Source organism: Hyperoodon ampullatus (assembly GCF_949752795.1).
Source record: "Hyperoodon ampullatus genome assembly, chromosome: 3".
NCBI classification, from domain to species: Eukaryota; Metazoa; Chordata; class Mammalia; order Artiodactyla; family Ziphiidae; genus Hyperoodon; species Hyperoodon ampullatus.
This window is the reverse complement of record NC_136916.1, coordinates 129,658,602-129,670,795: the sequence shown is the minus strand read 5'-3', so window position 1 is coordinate 129,670,795 and position 12,194 is coordinate 129,658,602.

Below are 12,194 nucleotides of genomic sequence, written 5' to 3'. Positions count from 1 at the left end.
TGGTATACATTCATTCTTAGAATATTTAATATGGTGCAGAAGAGGAAACACTGTTACATATCCATTATTATCCTGAGATAACAGAGAAAATGTCTGCATATAAAGCTGGTTTTAATGTCATAGCAGTCATTTTTGTCACTGTGTTTCCTGGCCCAACTACTCTTTTTTTCCAACTGAAAATTATGTTGGCTGAGAGCCATGCCACAGAACCTCCACCCTGAAGAGTGACTCAGATAATTAGACAAAAGCATTTAAACCTCTTCAGGATATTTTCAGACTTCCCTCTTGACATTGCTTCCTCTTAGGCAAAGAATTGGGGGCTACACATTTTGCGTAGTTGAAGGGAAAAAACTACCACCATTCATGAATCAATAGTGCCTATTCTCAATCATCATCTTTAAAAGGGTACAACAGGGGCTTCCCTGGTGGCGCAGTGGTTGAGAGTCCGCCTGCCGATGCAGGGGACACGGGTTCGTGCCCCGGTCTGGGAAGATCCCACATGCCGCGGAGCGGCTGGGCCCGTGAGCCATGGTCGCTGAGCCTGCGCGTCCGGAGCCTGTGCTCCTCAACGGGAGAGGCCACAAGAGTGAGAGGCCCGCGTACCGCAAGAAAAAAAAAAAAAAAAAAAAAAAAGGTACAACAAACAGTTGGTTCCTCAGCACCTTCAGAAAATCTTTGCTCACTGACTATTTTTTTACGTACAGCATAATTTTTAAAACATTTTATTATGGATAATTTCAAACATACCAGTGATGAACACCCATGTACCCATTCACTCAGCTTCAACAATTACCAACTGATGGTCAATATGGTTTCACCTATAAACCCACTCCCCACTCCCAGGTTATTTTATTTTATTTTATTTTTAAATTTTATTTATTTATTTATTTTTGGCTGCGTTGGGTCTTCGTTGCTGCGCGTGGGCTTTCTCTAGTTGTGGCGAGCAGGGGCTACTCTTTGTTGTGGTGCCACGGGCTTCTCATTCTGGTGGCTTCTCTTGTTGTGGAGCATAGGCTCTAGGTACGTGGGCTTCAGTAGTTGTGGCTCCGCGGCATGTGGGATCTTCCCGGACCAGGGCTCAAACCCGTATCCCCTGCATTGGCAGGCGGATTCTTAACCACTGCACCACCAGGGAAGTCCCCCAAGTTATTTTTTATTTATTTATTTTTTTTTTTGTGGTATGTGGGCCTCTCACTGTTGTGGCTTCTCCCATTGCGGAGCACAGGCTCCGGACGCACAGGCCCAGCGGCCATGGCTCACGGGCCCAGCCGCTCCGCGGCATGTGGGATCTTCCCAGACCGGGGCACGAACCCGTTTCCCCTGCATCGGCAGGCGGACTCTCAACCACTGCGCCACCAGGGAAGCCCGCCCCCCAAGTTATTTTAATACAAATACTAGTCACATAATTTCGTCTTTAAGTATTTTGATGATGCTAGCATAAATTTTGAATTTTATTTGTTTTAATTTTTTAATTATTAAATTAGAGGGAAAAGGGAAAATAGAGCTAACATCTATTGAGTGCTTACCATGCCAGATGTTATGCTAGAGACTTTCTCCTAAATTACCACTTTTAATGACAAAATCCTGCTGGGGGAACATTGCCAGTCCCATGTTTAGAAAAGGAAACAGACGAAGAGATAAATTTTCCAGTGTCACTTAGCTACTGAGTAGCAGGGCTGGGATGCAAACCTGGGTCTGTCTGACTCAAAACCCTATGCTCTTTCCCCAAATCTACCCTGTCCTAAAAATGCCTGTGAAAAGGTAGGAATTGTCTTATATAACCTATTTGAGGAGAGGAGCCTCTCTTCCACCTTCAGTCCTCCCTCCATGCTATGAATGGCATTCACAACATATACACAGGATGTTTCCAGAGCCTAATTCCAGTAGTATTTCTAACACTGTGATCCAGAATCCAAAAGTCACACAGTTTCCTGAGTCACTATTTTGATGATCTGGAAAGCAACATGCACTCTGAGGTGTACCAGTAGGCAACATACTTTAGGTTTTATTAGGATGGGATGTGCATCAAGAAACAAACAAACAAACAAAAACAAACAAAAACAAACAAACAAAAAGAAAAGCACCACAGCGTAGAAATTGCCATAGGTGTGGAAAAAGAAATATTAACATGTCTAAGCATATGGAAACAATAGCTATACTAATAACCATACATACCATACAGGAAGATTAGTTACCCAGGATGTAACTTAGAAAATTTGCCGTGCTAGTCTAAAATCTATATTCCAAAAAGAAGTAAATAAAATTTTTTAATTTAAAAAAATAAAATAAAAACTATACTCCATTCAATGAAATTTCTAACAAATAATAAAAAAGTACCTGTTAGCATTTATTTAAAATATTTTCTCCAAGATGTTTCTATTTAAGTAAAAAAAAAGAATAAAAATTTAATTTTTGTTCTATAACTCAAGTTTGTCTCAATGACAAAAAATAAGACAAGATTCCTCAAGTAGGTTTCTAAATACTAAGTTCCTGTATGAAATGCCTTCATTCATTGCCTTAAATCAATATTATCTATGAATTGGAGAGAATAAAAAAATGCAATTCAATCTTATAAAAAGAATTCAAATCATAAAGATAAGCAATCAAACACAAAAGGGTGAGAAATTTTCATATACCAGTACTAGTGTTTACTTTGCGATACCTACCTATCTTTACCCCCAAACTTGATAATTACAGCTCAGATTTTTTAAATTTCAAAAATAAGCCACAATGCAATGTGTTCATTTCAGCTGTAGGCTCAAGGTTCCTAGGAAATAATTCATGGCTTATGAAGAAACTCAAGTGTATCAAATAGAAATACTATGTGTCAATAGCTACCAGCTTCCCAGGTTTGTCCTGTTAAGTCTATAAATGAGTCATCAGTTATTAACCTCAAAAATCTTGTTTTAAAAGTTGATTAAGAATCACTATTGGTTACCTAGAGCTAAATATAAATACAAAGATACTGACATAATGCCCTACTACCAGATCACTACATATTTTCTTAGTTTGAAGTATATAACTACTACTTTTAATATCCCTAAATATGTGTTGAAAAAAATGAATGAATCCCAAATACTAATATTAAAAGCTTTTAAAAAAGCTTGTATTTTAAATTTACTTATAGCAAGGAAGAAGATTTTTTAAAATAATTCAACATTAAGTTCTCAAAATCAAAGCCTCAGAAAAAGGAAAGTTATGGTTCATAGCCACTGACTCATTTCCTTAGATGATTCAACCTCCTGGCTTTAACACTGCCTTGCCTTCCCCTCCCCTTTTCAATTTTAATGCAGTACAGGGTGGAAATAAACCTCTGACACTATAGAGCTAGCTTTCCTGTGCTACCACATCATAATCTTTGAAATAAACTAAGTCTTTCTACAAGCTTTTATACACGTTTGATATTGAACTCCTATTATATAATTCAATTAACAGTGACTCAAACTCAAACATGCTATGTGGATTTTTCCAAAAGTTTTTAAAAAAATTCAGAGGTGTTTTTTCCACCTCTTAGAAATGTCACTGGCACAAAAATGATTTCATTAAAATGCATATCTTTCTGCTACCCCGCACAACCCTTTGAAAATAAGCTTGTGCTTCATTTTGTTTTTCCATGTATTCTTTAAATATTTATATACCTCAAATGTTGAGTTCCTCATGAATATGTTCATGAGCTTACCTAACGCAAAGTCAAGACCCACAAAGACAAATGAAGAGAATTAAACATGAATGCACCAAAGGCACGTCTACACACGCCCAAAACAGAATACATCCGGCTCATCCTCTCCAAGTAAGGGCAAGATGGTATCTAGCCAGCTACAACAGAGCTCAGAAACCACGTGTACTGATGCTGCTGTTGAAAAAGAACAGCTTGCAAACCATCCCCTAATCGAGGGCATATAGAGATATAGTTCAAACTAAGTTGATGTCACCTTATCTAACGCAAGGTAGAGAAGAATGCCTCTTCCTCCTCACCATCTGTGCCCCACCCCCTACCCCAAAGCCTTCCTTGTCAACCAGGCCCTCAGGTGCTAGTGGATATATAAAGAAGAATGTTTGGGAGTTATTTAAAACTGCCAACTCTTTCATTCATTGGAGGGAAGCACCTTCCTCATACACTTCAAACAAGTCCCTGTCCCTCCAAAATATTGCTTTGTCCCCAGAAGCACCCACAATCACCTGATAAATTGGCTTAATGACAGACAGATCTCCTGGATCACTGCCACCATGTCTTACTGGGTTTCATGTTAAAAAAAAAAAAATTTATTCAGTTCGTTAGAACCTTCCCTTCCTAAAGGCTGTTGCTTTGAGGTCAGTAAGACTTGGGTATGAATTATCGGCTCTCCCATTTAATAGCTGTGGTATCATGGACAAATTACTTAAACTTTGTCCATTAAATTTCTTACCTGTAAAATGAGAGATAATACCACCTATTTTGCTAGTCTGTTGTGAGGGTAACATTTAAAGCCTGCAGCACACTGGCAGACACACAATAATTATTCAATAACATATGCTATTATTTAATACTATACACCATTTTGTTATCTTGTAGAATTTCCCCCTCTAACTCCTAAATCACTGTGGAAGAAATATCCTGAACTGTTGCTGACAGAAAGTATTGTGTCTGTTTGCAAATCTTAAGAGAAGTTTCATAGTATATTGGTAACTCTGGGATTAGGTTAATCATGATGCCTGAATTTTAGAAACTCTTTTAAATTTCAGTCCATGGCTATATGATTGATAAATACAAATAAATTTTGTGTCTAGTCTCAGCCATATCACTAATTGCTGTGATTTACTGGACAGGTCATAGCCACCATGGCTTACTTTCCACATTTGTGAGATAGGGGTGTCACCATCACATCTTTAATTATAGTGGGACTAGAATTACTTGGGCATGGTCACTGTAGGCATTTCCAAGAAGAGAGGTCTAACTAAGCCAAAAAAAAAAAGTAGCTTAAAGGAATTAAGATGAACATTTTTCAAATGGATTCTTTTTCTCAATTTTCCTTTCCCTCTAGGAAATGGGTGGTAGGGAGCACATGTTCTTCATTCCCCACTCCACCCTCAATAATCAATACCTACTTATCTGAATAATGTTTTGAAAATTAAATGACCCTCTTGTATTAAAGTGTTATCATCCCTTCATCTCCAGTTTTTCGGACCACTTCTATCAACAGCTTCTCTACTACCTCCTGTCTTTCTTGTTACAAACTAGTTTCTGTCCACTTCTCTCAAACTTATCTAAGGAAGATCTCAATGACTTTCTAATGTCAATTCCAAAGAACTTATTTTGTACTTCAGCTTTCTTGATCTCCCTGGAGGATATGACATCACTGATATTCTGTTCCTTGTCTTCTCAGTCTTCTCTGTTAACACCCTCTTCTTCTACCCACCCCTTAAACATTGGTGTTCCCCAGGGAGGTGTTCCATCCTCTGCCCTTTATTCTTCTCACTCCCAGGAAATCTCACTAGCATCTATGGTTTCAAAAGCCATTTACAAGCTAACTTCTAAACCTCTACCTGTAGACTAGCTGTCCTATCTGGATATAGACTGGATATCTCCATGTAAATGTTCATGCCGTAGGTGTCTAAAACTTGCTGTCAAAACTGGGTATGTCATCTCCTTCCTCCCCTTAAACTTGCTCTTTTCCCTCTATATTTCTATAATTATAACCTTCATTAGCAGTCACTCATGCAGACTTTCCCCCTTGTTCCCTCTCATTCGGTTGGACCAAACTTGTTTATTCTGTCTCTAAAATAGTGTTTTCCAAACCATAGTCCTTGGAACCCTTATTGGTTTGTTTGTTTTTTGTTTAAATATTAGGGTTTGGTGATCAAATGAGTTTGGGAAATGTTGGGTTAAGGCAGGACTTCTAAGAATCTTCAATATACTGCTAAAGTGCCTTGTGAATCCCAAATGCAGATACAATATGAAGCGTTTCCCAAATAGCTTGGCAGCCTTTTTTCCAAGGATTATCTTCTGTGATCAGTGTGCCACAGAACATACTTCACAAAATATCATTCAAGTATTTCTCAGATGTATCCTCTCCTCTCCACCACCATACCCATTGCTTCAACTAGGGAATTCTTTTTTTTTTTTTTTTTTGCGGTACGCAGGCCTCTCACTGTTGTGGCCTCTCCCGTTGTGGAGCACAGGCTCCGGACGCGCAGGCTCAGCGGCCATGGCTCACAGGCCCAGCCGCTCCGTGGCATGTGGGATCTTCCTGGACCGGGGCATGAACCCGTGTCCCCTGCCTCGGCAGACAGACTCTCAACCACTGTGCCACCAGGGAAGCCCTCAACTAGGGAATTCTATCTCATCTTGTCTATACAGTAGGTTTCCTGCCTAGGATCTTTATACTCATCCTTTACACAGTATTTGGTGAGCTCCCTAAAGTGTAAATTTCATGCAATTTCATGCTTAAAAATCCCACAAGTTTTCCTAGTACCCAAATTATAGGATCCAAAGTCCTTAAAAAACCAAAGGCACTTCATGATCCAGCCCCTCATCATCTTTCTATCTTCATCTCACACCAGTCCACCCTAAACTCCAGGCATAATAAACTGTAAATTCCTGGTGGTGCTGTTAACACTTTCTGGCTTTTGCACATAACTGTTCTGCCTCAAATGTCAACCACCTCTTGTTTATCTGAACAATTCCTACTCATCCTTTAAAACTGACCTCAAATGGTCCTCTTCTTCTGAAGCCTTCCATTCCCCAGTCAGAGGAAGGTGCCTCACTGGTGTGCAGTCAATGCACCGTCTATTATAGCACATCTTTGTAATTATCTGTGTACATGTCTCTATTTTTCAACTAGACTGACCTTCTTGAAGATTAAGGACATTTATTTATTCCTGCTATGGGGCCTAGTGCCGTATCTGGAACCTAGTAGATGAATGCTTGGTGAATAAATGAATCAACATATACATTATCTTTTAACTGTTTCAATATTATTTCTTTCTGAAAACTCATTTAAATGTATAAAGTATGGGTTTTTCTTGGAACTTTAGTATGGGACCTAGAAAGATGTTGGTAAACTTCTGTAAAGGACCAGATAGTAAACGTTTTAGGCTTTGTGGGCCATATGGTCTCTGTCCTAACTACTCAACCCTGCTGTCACTGTGCAAAAGCAGCCATAGACTGCACACAAATAAATGACCATGATTACATTCCAATAAAACTTCATTTACAAAAACAGGCAGTGGGCCAGATTTGGCTCACAGATCATAGTTTGCCAATCCCTGGCCTAAAAAGTTCATCATATCTCAATGATCTTAACTGGTATCCTCTAATGCAGTTACTGAAATTGTAGGCATGGTATCAGGAAGAAATGACCATCCTCTAAAAACGAACTGTCCAGTATGATAGCCACTAACCACATGAAGTTATTGAGCACTGGAATGTGCCTAGTCCTAATTGAGATGTGCTTTAGGTATATAATTTTGTATACACTTGGATTTTGAAGATTTTGTGTGAAACAAAGAATGTGAAATATCTCATTAATAATTATTTTATACCGGTGACATTGAAATAATATATTTGATACATTGGGTTAAAAAATATTATTAAAACTGATTTCACCTGTTTATTTTTACTTTTTAAAATGTGACTGTTTTAAATTACATATTAAATATTTTAAATTACATATGTGCCTTGCAATATATATATATTGGACAGCACTGCTCTAAGAGAGAATAGTTACAAAAGAGAGTATTAACAGATTCAATCTCTTTTCAGATTGCAAATGAGATACCTTACCCAATCATCCAAGTGTTTCTATTCAAAGCTGCTATATATCCTGGTTTCTTTCTATCAGTGGTGCTACCATTACCTTTTACATAAAAATTAAGGATCACAATGTTGAATTCTTTCTCCCTCCACATTAATGTATGTCCACCACTTTTATTTTATCTCACTGTTTCTCATTTTTTTCTTTTAAAATATTTTTTTCTGGGACTTCCCTGGTGGCGCAGTGGTTAAGAATCCACCTGCCAATGCAGGGGACATGGGTTCTATTCCTGGTCCGGTAAGATCCCACATGCCATGGAGCAACTAAGCCTGTGCGCCACAACTACTGAGCCTATGCTCTAGAGCCTGTGAGCCACAACTACTGAGCCCATGTGCTGGAACTACTGAGCCCATGTGCTGCAACTACAAAAGCCCCCACTCCTACAGCCCGTGCTCCACAACAAGAGAAACCACCACAATGAGAAGCCCGTGCACCACAACAAAAAGTAGACCCCGCTCGCTGCAACTAGAGAAAGTGTAGCAATGAAGACCCAAAGCAGCAAAAAAAAAAAAAAAAAAAATTATTTTTTTGTTTCTCATTTTCTTTAATGCTATACTTGATCTTTGTTCTCTCAACTGAATTAACAGTCTCTTGAAAGGCCTTCTTTCTTCCAACCTCTATCCATGACCCTGATACATGATTCTGTACAAAGCTACTAGATTAATATTCCTAAACACTATGACTACCTCCCGCTATACAAATATTTTTAAAATTCAGTGGCTTCCATGATACAGAAAATAATATCCAAACTACTTGGTCTAGTTCTTGAGGCGTTCTAAAAATTCCATTTTTAATTTCCATTTTGAAACTTACCTCCTCTCCTACCACTCCAGTCAGACGTAGGATGGCAGATAAAATATAGGTCACCCAGTTGAATTGGAATTTCAGATAAACAACAATTTTAGTCTACTGTTTGGGATATACCTGTCCTGAAAAATTAATGTTTACATGAAATTGAAATTTAACTGGGTGCTCTGTATTTTTATTTTCTAAATCTGGCAACCCTAGTCAGACAAGTCTATCCTCTATCTCCCAAATACTATACGTAGATTACTACCCTTGCTCACACATTTTAAATGAGATAATGCATGCATGCACTTAAAACAGTGCCTAGCACGCAATGAGCATGCAGTTAAGTAGTAATACTGTTATTCCTCTGACTTTGTAGGTTCATCCAATTCAATTCCCACTGGCCTTCTCCAGCCCACTCCAGTCTACAATATATCTCTATTCTAAGTCTAGTATTTGATAGACTTGATTACTTACTTTGAACCTTTCATATGTATGTCTTACCTAGCCTTAAATTTCACCTCATATAGAAATTACTGAGAAATAAAATAGGACTGTTAAATAAGGCATTTTGCATTTTACCAAAATTATCAACTTTTATCCTTAAGTCCCAGCTTAAATTACGAAATACATGATTAAAACACCCTCGCTAACCCTGGACTCTAGGCTCTTGCTGTCACTTACAAAAAAGTGAACTGTAATGAGACCTAAAAAGCAAAAAATTCACTTATTAAACAATCACTGAAATGTCTGTAGTTATGAATTTATCAGGTAGAGACAATATAAATTGTGTACTCTGAATTTTCTAAAACTTTCTTAAAAGGAGTCTATATATAACCATACAAATAATCAGCTCAGTGAAAACTTTTCCTATTTTTCATGATGATCTGTAAAATTCACAATTTATCAGGTAGTCACATGTCATTTTTACAGAAAAAAAAAATTTTCTCAAGTGAAGTCTAATACAATATCATGTTCTCCACTATACAGAAAGACTCAAATTATACAGGGACTCAAAATCTGTTGATGATCGAATAAGAAAATTTGGGATATTACTCAGAGTAAGCCTTTTGTAAACAAACCACACAAAATTTTAAGTACATTATTAACCAATGGTTCACCTTGGTCACAGTCCCAGTATAGTACAGACTACCTGAGTCCAAAGTCTGGCTCTGCTACTTATTAACATACACCTCTCTAAGTCTCCGTTTTCTCGACTATAAAACGGGAGCCCTTTCTTCCAAGGTGTTGTGAGGATTAAGAAAATATGCATGAATACTTAGAACAATGCCTGGCACATGGCAAACATTCAAAAAATGCTAATTCTTATTATTCTTAGAATGTTTCCCAATTTGGTCTCTTCAGGCTCACCTAGCTCCAACCTAGGACTTGTTCACAAAACTAACTTCTAGAAATAAAAAGATATGGAGAGAAAGCACATTGGTTTGCCGTATTAGAATAAACTTCAAAGGTCCAGATCCTTGCTTCTATAACTCCTTTAACAAATTTGGTTTTTGCCCTCTCATGCTATCATCTTCTCAGGCCAGTCTATTCAGATGTAACTGGAAACAGAATAATCAGTTTCACATAAATCTTTCTATGAACAAGAATTATTTTTATTTTTTAAAGCTCACTTGTAAATGTCCTCCATAAAACTTACTTCCATAACTCCTAATTTGTTTTAGGTTCTCTTTTAAGATAGTTATGGATTCCCAAATCCTACTCTGTAAGTAGTATAGGACAACTCTCTATGCAAGAAGTAATTCATGTGTGAAGTAAATTATTTTTCCTAGTTTATATTGGTTAGAGGAATAATACAAGAAGAAACCAAATATCACGCATCATATTAGCTTCCAATTCAATAAAACACTTCATCTTACAAAGTTTCATAATAAAAAGTACTGGATTCAGGCCTTGATTACAGTAGTACCAACTGAATAAAAGCCACAATTCAATGATGTTACCTGAAACTATTCCAAACTAATCTAGGTTCTCTGCAGGAAAGGGCACTTTGAACAGAAAAGCATGTTTTAACTTATATACAAAGACCAGTAAAAACACCATAAAAATAAAGGAAACACTTTTAATGAAATTATTCACAAAATTTTTAAGAATGTTAAAACTGATAACTGAAAAACTACTGATTTCACATATTTAAACTTATCTAGGGGGAAAAAAATCCAGGTTAGACTACTCAAATGTAAGTCTCAAAGCTCACTAACTGTTCAAACGTGGTAAGACTGTGGCAGGCATTCCCTGGAGGTCCAGTGGTTAGGCCTCCACGCTTTCACTGCCAAGGGCGTGGGTTCAATCCCTGGTTGGAGGACTAAGATCCCGCAAGCTGCCTGGTGTGGCCAAAATAAATAAATAAAAATTGGGCTTTAGATCTGGAGTCAAGAAACATTTTCAATCAACGGCCAGATAAATATTTCAGGCTTTTCAGGATAAATACTGTCTCTGTCACATAATCACAGTTGTTTTTTTGAGCAGTCTTTTAAAATCCTTTAAAATGTAAAAAACCATTCTTAGCTTAGTCCCTATAAAAACAAGTGTAGGGACTTCCCTGGCGGTCCAGTGATTAAGACTTCACCTTCCAATGCAGGGGGTGCAGGTTCGAGCCCTGGTTGGGGAGCTAAGATCCCACATCCCACATGCCTCAGGGCCAAAAAACTAAAACATAAAACAGAAGCAGTATCGTAACAAATTCAATAAAGACTTAAAAAAAAAAAAAAGTGTAGCCAGATTTGCCCTTGGCCAGTTTCCCCACCCCAGCTTCACACTATACATATTATCTTTTTGTTACTATATCAATTCCACTGATATTAACTTTTCTTCCCTCAAATGTGCTCAAATGTTACCTTCTCAATGAGGACTTCTCTGAATACATGTCTACCAGTCTCCCTATATATATAACATACTATGTAATATAGTATACCACCTAACATGTTTTTATTTCTCACTCCCACCCCCCAACACCAATATAAGTTCCATGAAGGCAGATTTTTTTTTTCACTGATATATCTCCTGTCCCTAGAACAGTGCCAGGCACATCAGTAGGCTCTCAATAAATAAACCTACCCTCACACTTATGAATCAAATACCATGGAGGAAATACAGTTGATCCTTGAACAACTCGGAGGTTAGGAGTGCTGACCCTCTGCAAAATCGAAAATCCAAATCCTCACATAACTTTGTAGTTGTACAGCGTCCACTAATTCAACCAACCCCAGGCTGTGTAATACTGTAGCTATTGGAAAAAAAAAATCCATGTATAAGTGGACCCACTTATATCCACATAGTTCAAACCCATATTATTCAAGGGTCAACTGTATATCTAAATGAAGACAAGTGGAAAGGTATTCAAGAAGATTGGCAAATACTTTTTTGTTTCAAGTAGTCATAAAACATTTTAAATAAAGGGGCAAAAAGTTCAAACCTATTTTCTTACTGTCCCACAAAGTAAGTTATTTCTAGACTAATTCCCTGGAAGTTTACCATTACTTTGGCTTATTTAATAACAAATTTCAACTGTTAGTCCTAAACCCCTCTACAGACCTGTTCTGCCTCTTTGACCTCACCTGTATGTATTTATTCCCTGACCATTCAACTCAC